The sequence below is a fragment of the Lissotriton vulgaris genome, unplaced genomic scaffold, assembly GCF_964263255.1.
Source record: "Lissotriton vulgaris unplaced genomic scaffold, aLisVul1.2 SCAFFOLD_301, whole genome shotgun sequence".
NCBI lineage: Eukaryota > Metazoa > Chordata > Amphibia > Caudata > Salamandridae > Lissotriton > Lissotriton vulgaris.
In genome coordinates this window covers 1,371,888-1,390,776 of record NW_028244321.1, presented here as the reverse complement: position 1 = coordinate 1,390,776, position 18,889 = coordinate 1,371,888, and the positions used below count along the sequence as shown (strand labels likewise).

Sequence of the window (18,889 nt, the reverse complement as noted above, 5' to 3'; positions counted from 1 at the left end):
CCTGTAAGAGCTATATAATAAAGGGGTCCAGGAAGGATGGCATTTATGGAAGATAAAAGAAGGCCCACTTGTCTCACCAAATGCTGTAGAGAAACCTGATGTTTTACTCATGTTATCCTTAGTTCGTTTTTGTTAGACCTTGCATTCTTAAGGTGGTCCCAACCCCACCTTATTGCATTTCACCTCCGCATTTTGCTGTATCTTTTTGTTGGCATTAGGACTCTGATCACTTTATCGCTACTAATCAGTGCTGAAGTGCACGTGCTTCTTCCCTAATCATGTGTATAATTGGAGTATACCTGACAGACAGATTTAATTTACTTGAAAGCCCCTTGTAAAGTGGTATACCATATACCCAGGGACTGATTGTGCCGCCCAAAGAAATAGCATTTCAAACCTGTCTCAAGCCTGCTACTGCAGTGCCTGTGCTGCAGTGTACTGCCACTTCGACTTGGCATTTAAAACTACTTGCCAAGCCTTAAACTCCAATTTTATTACATATCAGTAACCCCTAAGGTAGACCCTAGGTAGTCCTAGGGGCATCATGCTATGTAAGTAAAAGGTAAGACATGTACTGTGGTAGTTTGTATGTCCTAGTAGTATCAAACAGTCTATTACATTTTTCACTACTGTGAGGTCTGCCCCTCTCATAGGTTAGCATTGGGTATTCCCTTATACTTTTTGGGGGGTAATTCCATATCAGAGAGGAGAAGCTTTATTTATTTATTAATAAATCCTATCTACTGGTGAGGTTGGATTTAATCTTACTATTGTATAAATGCCATTTTTAGAGAGTGAGCATTTCTCTTCACTTACTGCTCTATTTGCATGAAAACCTGTCTTCAATTGACGTCTGGATTGGGCTGCGAGACAGCTACATATGTGCATTCCCTGTAGACAGCCACAACACAGGTCACTCAACTGCAACTGCATTCAACTGCATTCTGATTGGCCTGGGGGAGAGCTCCGCTCCCCTTACCGCAAATATGTTCAAGAACGATAATTTATGTTAGTAAGTACAGTATACCTACATCTTATAATCATGTGTGTTTAAATAATTTGTCGTTAGATCGTTTAAATATTGAAAAGGATCTGTTTTTAATAGACATTTTACAAAAACAACTGGTACATTTGGGAATTCTGTAAAGGAAAAACCCAACTGCCGTGACATTGCCAACCACAATGCCGTGACTCGGATTCAAACCGAGGTTGCTGCGGCCACAACGCAGAGTACTAACCACTATACGATCACGGCGAGCTACTTGGGCTCAATAACGTACAGTGACATGAAGAAATTATAATTCGGAACACTCAGGGCTACTCCTGTGATAGGCTGAATGTGTTCATTGCTTCCTCATTCCTTATACAAAGGCTTTATCTCCTCAGTGGTTGATAGGCTGAAACCGTTTCCTGGCCGCCTGCTTGTGAACTGGCAGGAGTCAAAGATCACACATACACTGGTGGGCCTGTGATGGGACACCAATGCAGAGAAACACACCTGGCGCAGATATTCTATTCTGTTAATTAGACCTGCATCTCCCCTGTACCTCCTCAAGCCATCTGTATGTGAAGCAAGAAAGAGTTAAGGAACGGTCCATCTACACTTTTATTGGGAGGATGCTGCCGTGAGCTCCTCCCAGCTAATCACACAAACGGCAGTAAAGCAAGATAACTACACAGTTAGGGGGGACTGCATGGTTAGGTTTTTGAGGAATTATTGAAACTGACCTCAGTGACCCATAATCAGAGCTGTGGCTAATGACTGCATGCCTAATTATGATGAAGCAAGCACCATGGCTCGTAGGGGACCAACAACACACTTTTCTTAGCTCACTGAATTAAAGTATATACTTCTGCCATGTGTGAGTGGTAAAGGCTTGTTAATTTTGTTGCTTTTCAAATTCACGTCTGACAACAAGACGAAGGAACATTGGGGCATCAGACGCTTTGGAAAGTAGCCACCAACCGCAGAGAAAGAGAGAAAGAGGGAAAAGACAGTATGAGGTGTGGAGTAAACAGCAGCAGGTACAAGGAGCTCAAATGAGATTAATGGCGCCTAAATAGAGCACGTAAAGGAATAGTTACAAATCTAAGAAAAGGGAAAGAAAAGACTAGGAAAAAACACAGAAAGAGCTTGTAGATGAAATTCTCTTCCAGGAACAGCAGGTTAAGAGAAATTACACAGGGAGCAGTTAAGCTTGTAACTCGGGGGAGAATAGAAAAGAAAATGCAGTATTATGACGTGTGTTTGCCGAATCCAGCTAGCACTTTTATTTTATTTCTCTATTTGCTTCTTTTATTGGTAAAGTAAGTTTCAAGTGCATGCACAGGTATGACCGAGAGAGCCAGGGTATAATAATTTGAAGCGTTTGCACCAGCGCTAATGAAGGACGAGAGTTATAGCAAAGATATGAAAGGGGGAGCGATAATAAATATGTGATATGGCAATAGTGACACCAAAATAAGCCACCTATTTATAAAACTGACATGGAAGAAATACTAAAGGTTAACTTCTGAAATTGTAGCCGATGTTAAAAAGATTCTCGTTGTCGGCAGGATTCGAACCTGCGCGGGGAGACCCCAATGGATTTCTAGTCCATCGCCTTAACCACTCGGCCACAACAACCAACTGTAAGGCGTGTGCACATAATCTGTATGCAAGTTTTCAAGGTGTCCCACAGCAAATTCCTGATATTCTGCAATGCACTTTTTAAAAATAATGTTTTTTTCAGCAGGCACATTCTCTCCTAAAAACAAACATTGCATGCGTATATCTCTAGTTTGGAATACCATAGGCTTGCATGCATACTCTCATGGGTCACTCAAGTTTTTTGGACCCTATTGCACTCTGTTTTCGTGCTGCTTTTAGTATATGGCCCATATTACAGAAGTCTACCATCTTTGAGTATTTGAGGCTCCTTTGTAAGTGCTTTATATTTTTTCATTGAAGAGCTATATAATAAAGGGGTCCGGGAAAGATTGCATTTATGGAAGATAAAAGAAGGCCCACTTGTCTCGCCAAATGCTGTAGAGAAACCTGATGTTTTACTCATGTTATCCTTAGTTCGTTTTTGTTAGACCTTGCATTCTTAAGGTGGTCCCATCCCCACCTTATTGCTTTTCACCTCCTCATTTTGCTGTATCTTTTTGTTGGCCTTAGGACTCTGATCACTTTATCGCTACTAATCAGTGCTGAAGTGCACGTGCTTCTTCCCTAATCATGTGTATATTTGGAGTATACCTGACTGACAGATTTAATTTACTTGAAAGCCCCTTGTAAAGTGGTATACCATATACCCAGGGACTGATTGTGCCGCCCAAAGAAATAGCATTTCAAACCTGTCTCAAGCCTGCTACTGCAGTGCCTGTGCTGCAGTGTACTGCCACTTCGACTTGGCATTTAAAACTACTTGCCAAGCCTTAAACTCCAATTTTATTACATATCAGTAACCCCTAAGGTAGGCCCTAGGTAGTCCGAGGGGCATCATGCTATGTAAGTAAAAGGTAAGACATGTACTGTGGTAGTTTGTATGTCCTAGTAGTATCAAACAGTCTATTACATTTTTCACTACTGTGAGGTCTGCCCCTCTCATAGGTTAGCATTGGGTATTCCCTTATACTTTTTGGGGGGTAATTCCATATCAGAGAGGAGAAGCTTTATTTATTTATTGATAAATCCTATCTACTGGTGAGGTTGGATTTAATCTTACTATTGTATAAATGCCATTTTTAGAGAGTGAGCATTTCTCTGCACTTACTGCTCTATTTGCATCAAAACCTGTCTTCAATTGACGTCTGGATTGGGCTGCGAGACAGCTACATATGTGCATTCCCTGTAGACAGCCACACCACAGGTCACTCAAATGCAACTGCATTCATCTGCATTCTGATTGGCCTGGGGGAGAGCTCCGCTCCCCTTACCGCAAATATGTTCAAGAACGATAATTTATGTCAGTATGTACAGTATACCTATATCTTATAATCATGTGTGTTTAAATAATTTGTCGTTAGATCGTTTAAATATTGAAAAGGATCGGTTTTAATAGACATTTTACAAAAACAACTGGTACATTTGGGAATTCTGTAAAGGAAAAACCCAACTGCTGTGACATTGCCAACCACAATGCCGTGACTCGGATTCAAACCGAGGTTGCTGCGGCCACAACGCAGAGTACTAACCACTATACGATCACGGCGATCTACATGGGCTCAATAACGTACAGTGACATGAAGAAATTATAATTCGGAACACTCAGGGCTGCTCCTGTGATAGGCTGAATGTGTTCATTGCTTCCTCATTCCTTATACAAAGGCTTTATCTCCTCAGTGGTTGATAGGCTGAAACCGTTTCCTGGCCGCCTGCTTGTGAACTGGCAGGAGTCAAAGATCACACATACACTGGTGGGCCTGTGATGGGACACCAATGCAGAGAAACACACCTGGCGCAGATATTCTATTCTGTTTATTAGACCTGCATGTCCCCTGTACCTCCTCAAGCCATCTGTATGTGAAGCAAGAAAGAGTTAAGGAACGGTCCATCTACACTTTTATTGGGAGGATGCTGCCGTGAGCTCCTCCCAGCTAATCACACAAACAGCAGTAAAGCAAGATAACTACACAGTTAGGGGGGACTGCATGGTTAGGTTTTTGAGGAATTATTGAAACTGACCTCAGTGACCCATAATCAGAGCTGTGGCTAATGACTGCATGCCTAATTATGATGAATCAAGCACCATGGCTCGTAGGGGCCCCACACACACTTTTCTTAGCTCATTGAATTAAAGTATAAACTTCTGCCATGTGTGAGTGGTAAAGGCTTGTTAATTTTGTTGCTTTTCAAATTCACGTCTGACAACAAGACAAAGGAACATTGGGGCATCAGACGCTTTGGAAAGTAGCCACCAACCGCAGAGAAAGAGAGAAAGAGGGAAAAGACAGTATGAGGTGTGGAGAAAACAGCAGCAGGTACAAGGAGCTCAAATGAGATTAATGGCGCCTAAATAGAGCACGTAAAGGAACAGTTACAAATCTAGGAAAAGGGAAAGAAAAGACTAGGAAAAAACACAGAAAGAGCTTGTAGATGAAATTCTCTTCCAGGAACAGCAGGTTAAGAGAAATTACACAGGGAGCAGTTAAGCTTGTAACACGGGGGAGAATAGAAAAGAAAATGCAGTTTTATGAAGTGTCTTTGCCTAATCCAGCTAGCACTTTTATTTTATTTCTCTATTTGCTTCTTTTAGTGGTAAAGTAAGTTTCAAGTGCATGCACAGGTATGACCGAGAGAGCCAGGGTATAATAATTTGAAGCGTTTGCACCAGCGCTAATGAAGGACGAGAGTTATAGCAAAGATATGAAAGGGGGAGCGATAATAAATATGTGATATGGCAATAGTGACACCAAAATAAGCCACCTATTTATAAAACTGACATGGGAGAAATACTGAAGGTTAACTTCTGAAATTGTAGCCGATGTTAAAATGATTCTCGTTGTCGGCAGGATTCAAACCTGCACGGGGAGACCCCAATGGATTTCTAGTCCATCACCTTAACCACTCGGCCACAACAACTGACTGTCAGGCGTGTGCACATAATCTGTATGCAAGTTTTCAAGGTGTCCCACAGCAAATTCCTGATATTCTGCAATGCACTTTTTAAAAATAATGTTTTTTTCAGCAGGCACTTTCTCTCCTAAAAACAAAAATTGCATGCGTATATCTCTAGTTTGGAATACAATAGGCTTGCATGCATACTCTCATGGGTCACTCAAGTTTTTTGGACCCTATTGCACTCTGTTTTCGTGCTGCTTTTAGTATATGGCCCATATTACAGAAGTCTACCATCTTTGAGTATTTGAGGCTCCTTTGTAAGTGCTTTATATTTTTTCCTTGAAGAGCTATATAATAAAGGGGTCCGGGAAAGATTGCATTTATGGAAGATAAAAGAAGGCCCACTTGTCTCACCAAATGCTGTAGAGAAACCTGATATTTTACTCATGTTATCCTTAGTTCGTTTTTGTTAGACGTTGCATTCTTAAGGTGGTCCCAACCCCACCTTATTGCTTTTCACCTCTGCATTTTGCTGTATCTTTTTGTTGGCCTTAGGACTCTGATCACTTTATCGCTACTAATCAGTGCTGAAGTGCACGTGCTTCTTCCCTAATCATGTGTATAATTGGAGTATACCTGACTGACAGATTTAATTTACTTGAAAGCCCCTTGTAAAGTGGTATACCATATACCCAGGTACTGATTGTGCCGCCCAAAGAAATAGCATTTCAAACCTGTCTCAAGCCTGCTACTGCAGTGCCTGTGCTGCAGTGTACTGCCACTTCGACTTGGCATTTAAAACTACTTGCCAAGCCTTAAACTCCAATTTTATTACATATCAGTAACCCCTAAGGTAGGCCCTAAGTAGTCCTAGGGGCATCATGCTATGTAAGTAAAAGGTAAGACATGTACTGTGGTAGTTTGTATGTCCTAGTACTATCAAACAATCTATTACATTTTTCACTACTGTGAGGTCTGCCCCTCTCATAGGTTAGCATTGGGTATTCCCTTATACTTTTTGGGGGATAATTCCATATCAGAGAGGAGAAGCTTTATTTATTTATTAATAAATCCTATCTACTGGTGAGGTTGGATTTAATCTTACTATTGTATAAATGCCATTTTTAGAGAGTGAGCATTTCTCTTCACTTACTGCTCTATTTGCATGAAAACCTGTCTTCAATTGACGTCTGGATTGGGCTGCGAGACAGCTACATATGTGCATTCCCTGTAGACAGCCACAACACAGGTCACTCAACTGCAACTGCATTCATCTGCATTCTGATTGGCCTGGGGGAGAGCTCCGCTCCCCTTACCGCAAATATGTTCAAGAACGATAATTTATGTTAGTAAGTACAGTATACCTACATCTTATAATCATGTGTGTTTAAATAATTTGTCGTTAGATCGTTTAAATATTGAAAAGGATCTGTTTTTAATAGACATTTTACAAAAACAACTGGTACATTTGGGAATTCTGTAAAGGAAAAACCCAACTGCCGTGACATTGCCAACCACAATGCCGTGACTCGGATTCAAACCGAGGTTGCTGCGGCCACAACGCAGAGTACTAACCACTATACGATCACGGCGAGCTACTTGGGCTCAATAACGTACAGTGACATGAAGAAATTATAATTCGGAACACTCAGGGCTACTCCTGTGATAGGCTGAATGTGTTCATTGCTTCCTCATTCCTTATACAAAGGCTTTATCTCCTCAGTGGTTGATAGGCTGAAACCGTTTCCTGGCCGCCTGCTTGTGAACTGGCAGGAGTCAAAGATCACACATACACTGGTGGGCCTGTGATGGGACACCAATGCAGAGAAACACACCTGGCGCAGATATTCTATTCTGTTTATTAGACCTGCATCTCCCCTGTACCTCCTCAAGCCATCTGTATGTGAAGCAAGAAAGAGTTAAGGAACGGTCCATCTACACTTTTGTTGGGAGGATGCTGCCGTGAGCTCCTCCCAGCTAATCACACAAACAGCAGTAAAGCAAGATAACTACACAGTTAGGGGGGACTGCATGGTTAGGGTTTTGAGGAATTATTGAAACTGACCTCAGTGACCCATAATCAGAGCTGTGGCTAATGACTGCATGCCTAATTATGATGAAGCAAGCACCATGGCTCGTAGGGGCCCCACAACACACTTTTCTTAGCTCATTGAATTAAAGTATAAACTTCTGCCATGTTTGAGTGGTAAAGGCTTGTTAATTTAATTTTGTTGCTTTTCAAATTCACGTCTGACAACAAGACAAAGGAACATTGGGGCATCAGACGCTTTGGAAAGTAGCCACCAACCGCAGAGAAAGAGAGAAAGAGGGAAAAGACAGTATGAGGTGTGGAGAAAACAGCAGCAGGTACAAGGAGCACAAATGAGATTAATGGCGCCTAAATAGAGCACGTAAAGGAACAGTTACAAATCTAAGAAAAGGGAAAGAAAAGACTAGGAAAAAACACAGAAAGAGCTTGTAGATGAAATTCTGATCCAGGAACAGCAGGTTAAGAGAAATTACACAGGGAGCAGTTAAGCTTGTAACACGGGGGAGAATAGAAAAGAAAATGCAGTTTTATGAAGTGTGTTTGCCTAATCCAGCTAGCACTTTTATTTTATTTCTCTATTTGCTTCTTTTATTGGTAAAGTAAGTTTGGAGGTGCGGAGGCGCTGTTCGCCGAGAGTACCTGGCGCCGATGGTGTCTGCAACCCACCGCTAAGACCGGAGACAGGAGACCAAGGCTAGCTGAGGAGAGGAGAGGAGAGAGAACACGGACAACGCGGAGGTGGCCTGAGGCGGTGAGCGGGAGCGGAGGAGCGACGTCGAGATTTACAGGAGATGGCGAGAACCCGCGGGTGAGAGGCATAGCAGGGAGGAGGAATAAAAGGGAAAGAAAACTATTGTGGCAGCACTCGAAGCGGCGCGCCTGACTTTAAAATGGCGGCCGCTTGAGACACAAGTAGTCCTTCCTCTCTCTGCAGGAAGTAAACAACCAAGAGGCAAGAAAGGGAAAAAGGACAAATAGGGTCTAAACAGAGAAGAAGGAGCCTATAACTGAGTCCAAGTCGAGACAAGAAATGGAAAATGGACTAATTGAAAGAAAGAATGAAAAGAGAAAAAGCCCCTGCCTATAGTAAGCACCAAAACGGCGGACATTTTGTAATACCCAGTTTTTAAACGTTTTAGAGCACAATAAGGGCTATATAATTACTGCTACCTGAAATCACAACTAACAAAGTGCCAAGAAAATTAACTGGAAGAGAAACTGGCATGACTACTATATTAGAAGGAAATTACTAATAATAGATAAACTTGGATTTAACACTACCTTTGAAGAAAAATTTACCTAATGAGATATCTATGCATGCCACGATTTAACTCTAACCCCTGGAACATATAAGAGACTTATAGAGAAAAGCCACCATAAGATCTATAACACGAATCAAATATGGGCGAAAGGTACCGAGACGACTCAAACGCCCAGGTCATAAAATATCCATCTAATTTATCAAAAAACTGAGCCAAAAAATTTAAGCACAATACCCTGAAGAAAAACGCGGACTCACTGTTCGCCGACCCATACTTTAATTCAGATAAAGGCACTATAACGCATGACTTGATCTTTTACACTAATAAAACGGCTAAATGGCGCAATGCCTTCACAAGAACGCTCAACATAAAAGGTACGAAAAACATCCCACATGGCACAAAAATAATGACCTCACCATCAAGAAGATGCAGAGCAGAACTATGCATCACCATATATAAAACCGGAATAGTGCTGATACAGGCAGCGAACAGTGAACTCATGAAGTTCGACAAGATATTCCCTTCTATAAAAGAATCACTAGAGGGCTTAAGACACCAAATACACCCAACCCCACCAGAAGTCACTCATGATACGATTTATATCAATCGAACGGGAGGCTGCGTGGAGCCAGCTACTAAACCTGGAAAGAAAACTGAAACAGGAGAGATTATATCGAAAAATAAGACAGAACGGACAGGAAGATCGACGAGTCTTGAGAATAAAGAACAAGACCAACTCCAAAGAGAAGAGCCGAAACCGCTTCCAAACACCGAGCCTTCCCACGCAGAACACACAGTGGTGCCGAGTGAACCACTCAATGTAAACCAAGAAACAGATAAGATAGGAGACAACAACCGTGCGCTACCTACCGCTAATACTATACTAAAACCAGGTAGAACCTCACCTACAAAAACTCTCCTATCTTTACATAACTCAGACAACACACACAACATCCCAAGAAGGAATGGAACAGACGACCAAACAGAGGATATACAGGAAATGACTGAGGCACTAAGAAAAGATCGAAAACCGAGAAAAGCGACATACAACCCCTGGACACACAGGCTAACCATCCCTAAGAAACTAATCAGGAACCAGAAGGCTACTAATGATCTTCAGAAACTAGTCAGCAACATGACACAAATCACAATTAGTACTCTACAAGCGATGAAAGAAATACTGGAAATGACAGCAAGCACCCATTCTAAGATCACAAATATTCAAGATCTTGTACACTCCATACATAGAAAGAGCAAAGAAATTGACATATCACTAGCAAATAGGAACAACCGACCAAAAAGGACGAAGGCCCTGTCGAAGGAAGATGCCATTGCCTTACTCTAATCCTATGAATCGCCTGATCATGAAGAAGAGGAGAACATCAAAACAGTTCCGATTGACCCTAATAGAACATCAAGAAAGAACGATAGGAAACTTAACCATAACAACTTACAACAAGTCCTGCTTAATTCCGAACACGAAACGCTGAAGATTAAGAACCCTGGGAAACAACTGACATGCCTCCTACTCAACTGTCGATCGGCTACAAAACATGCGTCAGACATAGCAGACCTCATCATCAACAAAGAAATTGATCTGGCAATTCTTACAGAAACGTGGCTATCGGAATCATCATCCCCAACCATGGATCTCTTAGTACCACCTGAATATAGCATTGTGAGACTAGATAGACCTATAAAGACGGGAGGAGGAATTGCCTGCATTCACCGATCAGAGATAGAGGTCAATCAAATTCAATCTGACCCTCTAGAATCTTGCGAATACTTAGGTCTCAATATAAAATCAGCAACGAATCAAAGATGCAATCTACATGCGTTTTACCACCCACCAGGAGAGAACGCTAAGTTCATAGAACAGTAAATGGAGATCATTATGACCAACTCTAACACGAATGCCAATAACATATTCTTAGGAGATTTTAACTTACACTGGGACGACTGCAATGACAAGCTAGTCAACACGCTTAAGGATTTCCTTGTTGAGCTAAAACTCAACCAAGCATGCACAGAACCCACACACTCAAAAGGAGCAACACTTGACTGGATTATTTCAGATATCAAAAATACATCAATCCTCTCAATAGCCCCATGTGACTGGTCGGACCACTATGCAATAACATTCCGGATACCCATATTGAAAAAGGGCAAGACTGTTCAACCTGCCAATGTTAAAAAATGGATCCGAGACACTAGAGACACTAATATTGAACTACTAGTACAAAGCTGTGAGAGTGACTTAAAGCCACCCAGCAACTTACAGAATGCAAACGAGTTGACAGAGCATTATATAACCTCAATCGGGAACATCGTCAACAACACCATGCCATTAAAACTAAAAAGAATAACGGAAAAGACGAAGAATCCATGGTTTGACGGATCATTGAACGAAGATAGGCGCAAACTAAGAATGGCCGAAAGAAAATGGAGACAAAACCCTTCATCCCCTGAGCTGAAAGCCCTCAGAAAAATTAGAAACCAATATAACAAAAAGATCATCAACTCCAAAAAGGAATTCATAAGATCGGAACTGGATAATGCCAAAAACAGACCACGGAAACTGTTTGAAATCCTGAAACAACAATCAAACAAACTAACCAAAACAGCGCATGAAAACGTAAAAACATCCATAAGTAGCGAGGAATTTTCTATATTTTTCACGGAAAAACCAAAGCGCTGGAAACGGAGCTCTTAAGCGCAGCAAATAACCTCCCCATTCAACCACTGACTACGAACGATCCCAATTCGACTACAGTGTGTAGCACAACAAAAAACAATGTAAACTGGGACATATTCGAATTATACAATCAGAACATGATCGCCAAAATGCTCGTGAAAATCAAACCCAACAACCACTACCAAGATCCCCTACCTGCGAAATGCTTAAGAGAAATCAGCCACATTGTGGTGCCAATCTGGACCAAAATAATAAATGCATCACTGTCACAAGGGACCCTCCCAGACTGTCTAAAAACTGGTCAAGTTGTTCCATTGATCAAAAAACCTACTGCAGATGCTACAAACCCGAACAACTTTCGACCAGTAACCAACGTCCCTCTATTGGCCAAACTAATTGAGAAATGCGTGCAGGGCCAGCTGAGCCAACACATCAACAAGTTTTCCCTACTAGATGATTGCCAATCAGGATTCAGATCAGGGCATAGCACGGAAACAGCGATCCTCCATATTGTCGACGACGCGCTACTGGCTCTTGATCGAAATCAAGCATGCTTGCTAATTCTCCTGGACCTGTCATCGGCATTTGACACAGTAAATCACGAAGCTTTACTGGCCAGGCTACAAGACAGGATGGGAGTGTCTGGAAATGTGTTGAAATGGTTCGAATCTTTCCTACGGAACAGAACACAACGTTTCCTGGTCAATCATTCAATTTCACCATCCTGCCCTAACTCAATCGGAGTCCCACAAGGATCGACATTATCCCCTGATCTGTTTAACTTGTATGTTGAACCTCTTATAACAATTCTCAGTAACTCACAGGTATCTTATCATATGTATGCGGATGACACGCAAATATATATAAAGATCACCTCCCTTGAAGACATTGAGCGAATGAATGAAATATTAAAAAGGGCATTGCAATGGCTAACTACCAATCTTCTGAAGCTAAATGCTCAAAAAACAGAATTCTTACTAATCTCTCCACCAAAGTGCGTTACGGAAATAAAGGAATGGACCAAGTTGGTGACTGCGCTCAACTGCACCCCAACTCTAGTCAACTCAGCTAAGTCGCCAGGAATCACTTTAGACGAGAGTCTTGACATGAAAACTCATATTAATTCAATCGCAAAAAACGCCCGCTTCCACCTGAACTACCTAAGAAAATTGAAACCATTCATCTCTGAAGCAGATCTGAAACTGGTAATCCAATCTTTAGTCATCTCTAGGATTGAATATGGTTGCACCACCTTAGCAGGTCTACCAAAAACATCCACAGCACCACTAAAAGCCTGCCTCAATGCTGCGGCGAGACTCATCACCGGATCTAGGAAGTTTGACCACATCTCCCCTCACCTGAAAGCATTGAATTGGCTACCCTATGAGGCCAGAATTCAACTAAAGATAGCATGTATCACCCACAGAGCACTCCACTAAAATACTCCTAGATACCTATCCAAGAAAATTGAGCTATCAGGAGGCAACAGACCAGCCAGGAGTGCCAAAGAGTTGGTGCTGCGCCCAGCCATATTCAGAAAGAAAAAAACTTATGACAGAGCGTTCTCAGGAGCTGCCCCCAGGATTTGGAATTCATTGCCTCCAAGCATTAGGAAGATTCCTAATACCTCAAAATTTAAGCGAGAAGTGAAGAGCTTCTTAATGAGTAAATACCTTATATAGACAAGGTTATGTCTCACTATGAGATCGAATGCTAGCAGAAAGGGAAGGACTGCCGTGAATTAGATGAAAGATAATGATGGTCTGATACTGTCGACTTTCCTTTTGTAACTAAACTGTATACCAATTGCTACCTCTTGTCAAAACTAATTCATACAACTATCTCACATCCTGATACTATATAACCGCTACCTCATAGGTATGACAAAAAGGACAAATGACATAACCTCATGTTGTAAAGTTAATTTGTATTATAATCGACGAACCTGAGTGGAATGTAGTTACTTAAGCACTCACTATAGCCATATAACTATCTACCTCATATCTATTTGTTTGTTTAATGGTTATCTTCTTGTTAATATTTAAACTACTTTTATGTGAAGCGCTCTGATACCCACGGGTCTTGTTCGCGCTATATAAAACTTTAAATAAATAAATAAATAAATAAATAAATAAGTTTCAAGTGCATGCACAGGTATGACCGAGAGAGCCAGGGTATAATAATTTGAAGCGTTTGCACCAGCGCTAATGAAGGACGAGAGTTATAGCAAAGATATGAAAGGGGGAGCGATAATAAATATGTGATATGGCAATAGTGACACCAAAATAAGCCACCTATTTATAAAACTGACATGGAAGAAATACTAAAGGTTAACTTCTGAAATTGTAGCCGATGTTAAAAAGATTATCGTTGTCGGCAGGATTCGAACCTGCGCGGGGAGACCCCAATGGATTTCTAGTCAAATACCTTAACCACTCGGCCACAACAACTGACTGTAAGGCGTGTGCACATAATCTGTATGCAAGTTTTCAAGGTGTCCCACAGCAAATTCCTGATATTCTGCAATGCACTTTTTAAAAATAATGTTTTTTTCAGCAGGCACATTCTCTCCTAAAAACAAAAATTGCATGCGTATATCTCTAGTTTGGAATACCATAGGCTTGCATGCATACTCTCATGGGTCACTCAAGTTTTTTGGACCCTATTGCACTCTGTTTTCGTGCTGCTTTTAGTATATGGCCCATATTACAGAAGTCTACCATCTTTGAGTATTTGAGGCTCCTTTGTAAGTGCTTTATATTTTTTCCTTGAAGAGCTATATAATAAAGGGGTCCGGGAAAGATTGCATTTCTGGAAGATAAAAGAAGGCCCACTTGTCTCACCAAATGCTGTAGAGAAAGCTGATGTTTTACTCATGTTATCCTTAGTTCGTTTTTGTTAGACCTTGCATTCTTAAGGTGGTCCCAACCCCACCTTATTGCTTTTCACCTCTGCATTTTGCTGTATCTTTTTGTTGGCCTTAGGACTCTGATCACTTTATCGCTGCTAATCAGCGCTGAAGTGCACGTGCTTCTTCCATAATCATGTGTATATTTGGAGTATACCTGACTGACAGATTTAATTTACTTGAAAGCCCCTTGTAAAGTGGTATACCATATACCCAGGGACTGATTGTGCCGCCCAAAGATATAGCATTTCAAACCTGTCTCAAGCCTGCTACTGCAGTGCCTGTGCTGCAGTGTACTGCCACTTCGACTTGGCATTTAAAACTACTTGCCAAGCCTTAAACTTCAATTTTATTACATATCAGTAACCCCTAAGGTAGGCCCTAGGTAGTCCTAGGGGCATCATGCTATGTAAGTAAAAGGTAAGACATGTACTGTGGTAGTTTGTATGTCCTAGTAGTATCAAACAGTCTATTACATTTTTCACTACTGTGAGGTCTGCCCCTCTCATAGGTTAGCATTGGGTATTCCCTTATACTTTTTGGGGGGTAATTCCATATCAGAGAGGAGAAGCTTTATTTATTTATTGATCAATCCTATCTACCGGTGAGGTTGGATTTAATCTTACTATTGTATAAATGCCATTTTTAGAGAGTGAGCATTTCTCTGCACTTACTGCTCTATTTGCATGAAAACCTGTCTTCAATTGACGTCTGGATTGGGCTGCGAGACAGCTACATATGTGCATTCCCTGTAGACAGCCACAACACAGGTCACTCAACTGCAACTGCATTCATCTGCATTCTGATTGGCCTGGGGGAGAGCTCCGCTCCCCTTACCGCAAATATGTTCAAGAACGATAATTTATGTCAGTATGTACAGTAAACCTACATCTTATAATCATGTGTGTTTAAATAATTTGTCGTTAGATCATTTAAATATTGAAAAGGATCTGTTTTTAATAGACATTTTACAAAAACAACTGGTACATTTGGGAATTCTGTAAAGGAAAAACCCAACTGCTGTGACATTGCCAACCGCAATGCCGTGACTCGGATTCGAACCGAGGTTGCTGCGGCCACAACGCAGAGTACTAACCACTATACGATCACGGCGAGCTACTTGGTCTCAATAACGTACAGTGACATGAAGAAATTATAATTCAGAACACTCAGGGCTACTCCTGTGATAGGCTGAATGTGTTCATTGCTTCCTCATTCCTTATACAAAGGCTATATCTCCTCAGTGGTTGATAGGCTGAAACCGTTTCCTGTCCGCCTGCTTGTGAACTGGCAGGAGTTAAAGATCACACATACACTGGTGGGCCTGTGATGTGACACCAATGCAGAGAAACACACCTGGCGCATACATTCTATTCTGTTTATTAGACCTGCAACTCCCCTGTACCTCCTCAAGCCATCTGTATTTGAAGCAAGAAAGAGTTAAGGAACGGTCCATCTACACTTTCATTGGGAGGATGCTGCCGTGAGCTCCTCCCAGCTAATCACACAAACAGCAGTAAAGCAAGGTAACTACACAGTTAGGGGGGACTGCATGGTTAGGTTTTTAAGGAATTATTGAAACTGACCTCAGTGACCCATAATCAGAGCTGTGGCTAATGACTGCATGCCTAATTATGATGAAGCAAGCACCATGGCTCGTAGGGGCCCCACAACACACTTTTCTTAGCTCATTGAATTAAAGTATAAACTTCTGCCATGTGTGAGTGGTAAAGGCTTGTTAATTTTGTTGCTTTTCAAATTCACGTCTGACAACAAGACGAAGGAACATTGGGGCATCAGACGCTTTGGAAAGTAGCCACCAACCGCAGAGAAAGAGAGAAAGAGGGAAAAGGCAGTATAAGGTGTGGAGAAAACAGCAGCAGGTACATGGAGCTCAAATGAGATTAATGGCGCCTAAATAGAGCACGTAAAGGAACAGTTACAAATCTAAGAAAAGGGAAAGAAAAGACTAGGAAACACACAGAAAGAGCTTGTAGATGAAATTCTCTTCCAGGAACAGCAGGTTAAGAGAAATTACACAGGGAGCAGTTAAGCTTGTAACACGGGGGAGAATAGAAAAGAAAATGCAGTTTTATGAAGTGTCTTTGCCCAATCCAGCTAGCACTTTTATTTTATTTCTCTATTTGCTTCTTTTATTGGTAAAGTAAGTTTCAAGTGCATGCACAGGTATGACCGAGAGAGCCAGGGTATAATAATTTGAAGCGTTTGCACCAGCGCTAATGGAAAGGGGCGACCACTCGGTCCCCCCGAACGTATGGTGGAGTACCCCGATCCCCCCGGGAAGCCATCTTGGGCGGGAGGCGAGTCTCGGCTGGTATGCCAGAAGCGGCGTAGCCGGGGCGCGCTTTGTTCCCGCCCTAGAGTGGGTTGTCCTAGACACTGAAGCCGCCAACCACGCCCCCGGAGGCGGGCGGAGGCGGGTTTACGCCCGCCCGAAGAAGGATAAAAGGAGCAACAAGCCAGAGAAGCATCCTCTTGTTCCTGTGCTCTGAAGCTGCACCTCCCCGCTGCACGTGAGCTCGAGACGGAACGAAGAGCCAATTTTGAGCGTTGTAATTTTTGTCTTTGTTTTACAGATATCTTCGTGTGAAAATGCCGGGCAAGAAGGTCGGAAAGCGGGTCGGTACCGATCAGATGCTCCGCATGCTCATAAAAGAGGTAGCCGATTTGAAGAAGCAGATGGCGGCAAAGAACGGGGAGGGAGGACCGAAGTGAATCGTCGGACCAGCATTGCCGGGAGTAGCCCCTAGCGGGAGAAGCAAGATGTCCAAGAGGGGGGCACTTGGGGGGGAGGCCCCGGTTCCCGATACACCGATAGAGGAGCCAATCTCGGTTCCGAAGGAGGGGCATCCGATCCTCGTGGTGGTTACCCCTGTGAACGGGGATGATATGCCTCCAGAGTTGGCGGCGCAACTGGCAGCGTGGTTGGGTAAAGATAGTGAGGGCGCCACGGCTGACGACGCCAGGGCAGTAATGAGACAACTGCGGGAATCTAGAGAGGCTGCGAAAGCACCATCTTCTGTTCCCCCACAGGTTCCGGTGGCTGGGAATGCAGCAGGCGCGAGTTCGGCAGCAAGTACGGCACCTAGTGCAGGTAAGCGGTTACTGCCGATTGCGGGGGAAGGGTCTGTACCCTCACGAAGGGAGAAAGTGGCCCAGCATGTTCCACTTGAAATTAAGGAAAAGATTTGGGCCGATAAGTATGTGAACATGTTTTCTTTGCTTACTGACCATTACGAGATGGAGCATGTGAAGGGCCAAAAAGAGCTTATGCATCCGAGTGTTTGGCGCGCTAAAATGGCCGCCTTTAAGGTCGACGAAAACATAGGTACTTGGGGCAGAGCATTTGGCATTTTTACCTCCATTATGGGTGAGCGAAGGCCTGAGTTGTTGACAGAGTTACCTATTTATCAGACACGTATCATGGAGTATTCTCTAGCATACGAGGGCAATCAGTGGTTTTGTTACGACAATATTTTTAGGAAGGCTAAGGAGCACGACCCAGCTCTAACATGGGATTGTTATGACTCCATTTCTTGGCAGAAGATGGAGAATTCAGGCATGTTAAAAGTACCATTGTCGGGGAGTAACGGGGGTGAGTCTTCCCGCCAATCCTCTGGGACACCCTTTCGGACGGGTGCAGGTAACGAGCACCACTCGAAGTCGAGTGGCAACGCAGGTAAAAGGGGGATTTGTTGGAATTTTAACAGGGGAAAATGTACGAGGCCCCAGGGGTCATGCAAGTTTAGACATGAATGTGGGGGGTGTGGACAGTCCTCTCATCCTGAGACCATGTGCAGAGCCAAGACGGGTGATAACGGTGGTAGGGGAAGCGCCAAACAGGTCTGAAATAGGCCGAGGGGCGCCTTTACCTACCCCGATTGATACCATGGCAATGATTCCTTGGCTCAACGAATACCCGGATCATGTTTCCGCTGGAGTGTTGCGAGACGGTTTTTCATATGGTTTCCGCATTCCAGTGGGAGATTTTCGGGGTGTAGTAAGTTGTAAGAACCAACTGTCGGTCCTGCAGCATACGGCGGTGGTACAGGCAAAGATTGGGAAAGAGGTGACTCGAGGGCGTGTTGCCGGTCCATTCGATTTACCACTGGTTGCTAACTTTGTTTGTTCCCCCTTAGGGGTGGTCCCTAAGAAGGACCCGGGTGAGTTCAGGCTGATACATAACTTGTCAGCTCCACGTGGTCTTTCCGTAAATGATGCGATAGACCCGGAAGTGTGTTCGGTGCGGTACGCATCTTTCGATGAGGCCGTCGCCATGATGAATCACCTGGGTCCCGGGGCGCTGATGGCAAAGTCAGACATCGAGTCAGCGTTCCGGTTGCTCCCGGTACACCCAGACGATCAGCGTCTCCTTGGTTTCATGTTTCAGGGTCGCTATTACATGGAT

General features: G+C 42.9%; 2 non-coding genes across 2 annotated transcripts; both read right to left on the bottom strand.

Moving 5' to 3' along the window:
* Window positions 1–2,544: 2,544 nt before the first annotated feature.
* On the bottom strand, window positions 2,545–2,626 carry TRNAS-AGA (transfer RNA serine (anticodon AGA)). Its single transcript has one exon. It is a non-coding gene; the product is annotated as a tRNA-Ser (tRNA).
* Window positions 2,627–15,501: 12,875 nt separating this feature from the next.
* Window positions 15,502–15,573, bottom strand: TRNAH-GUG (transfer RNA histidin (anticodon GUG)). The gene has a single exon. It is a non-coding gene; the product is annotated as a tRNA-His (tRNA).
* Window positions 15,574–18,889: the final 3,316 nt, after the last annotated feature.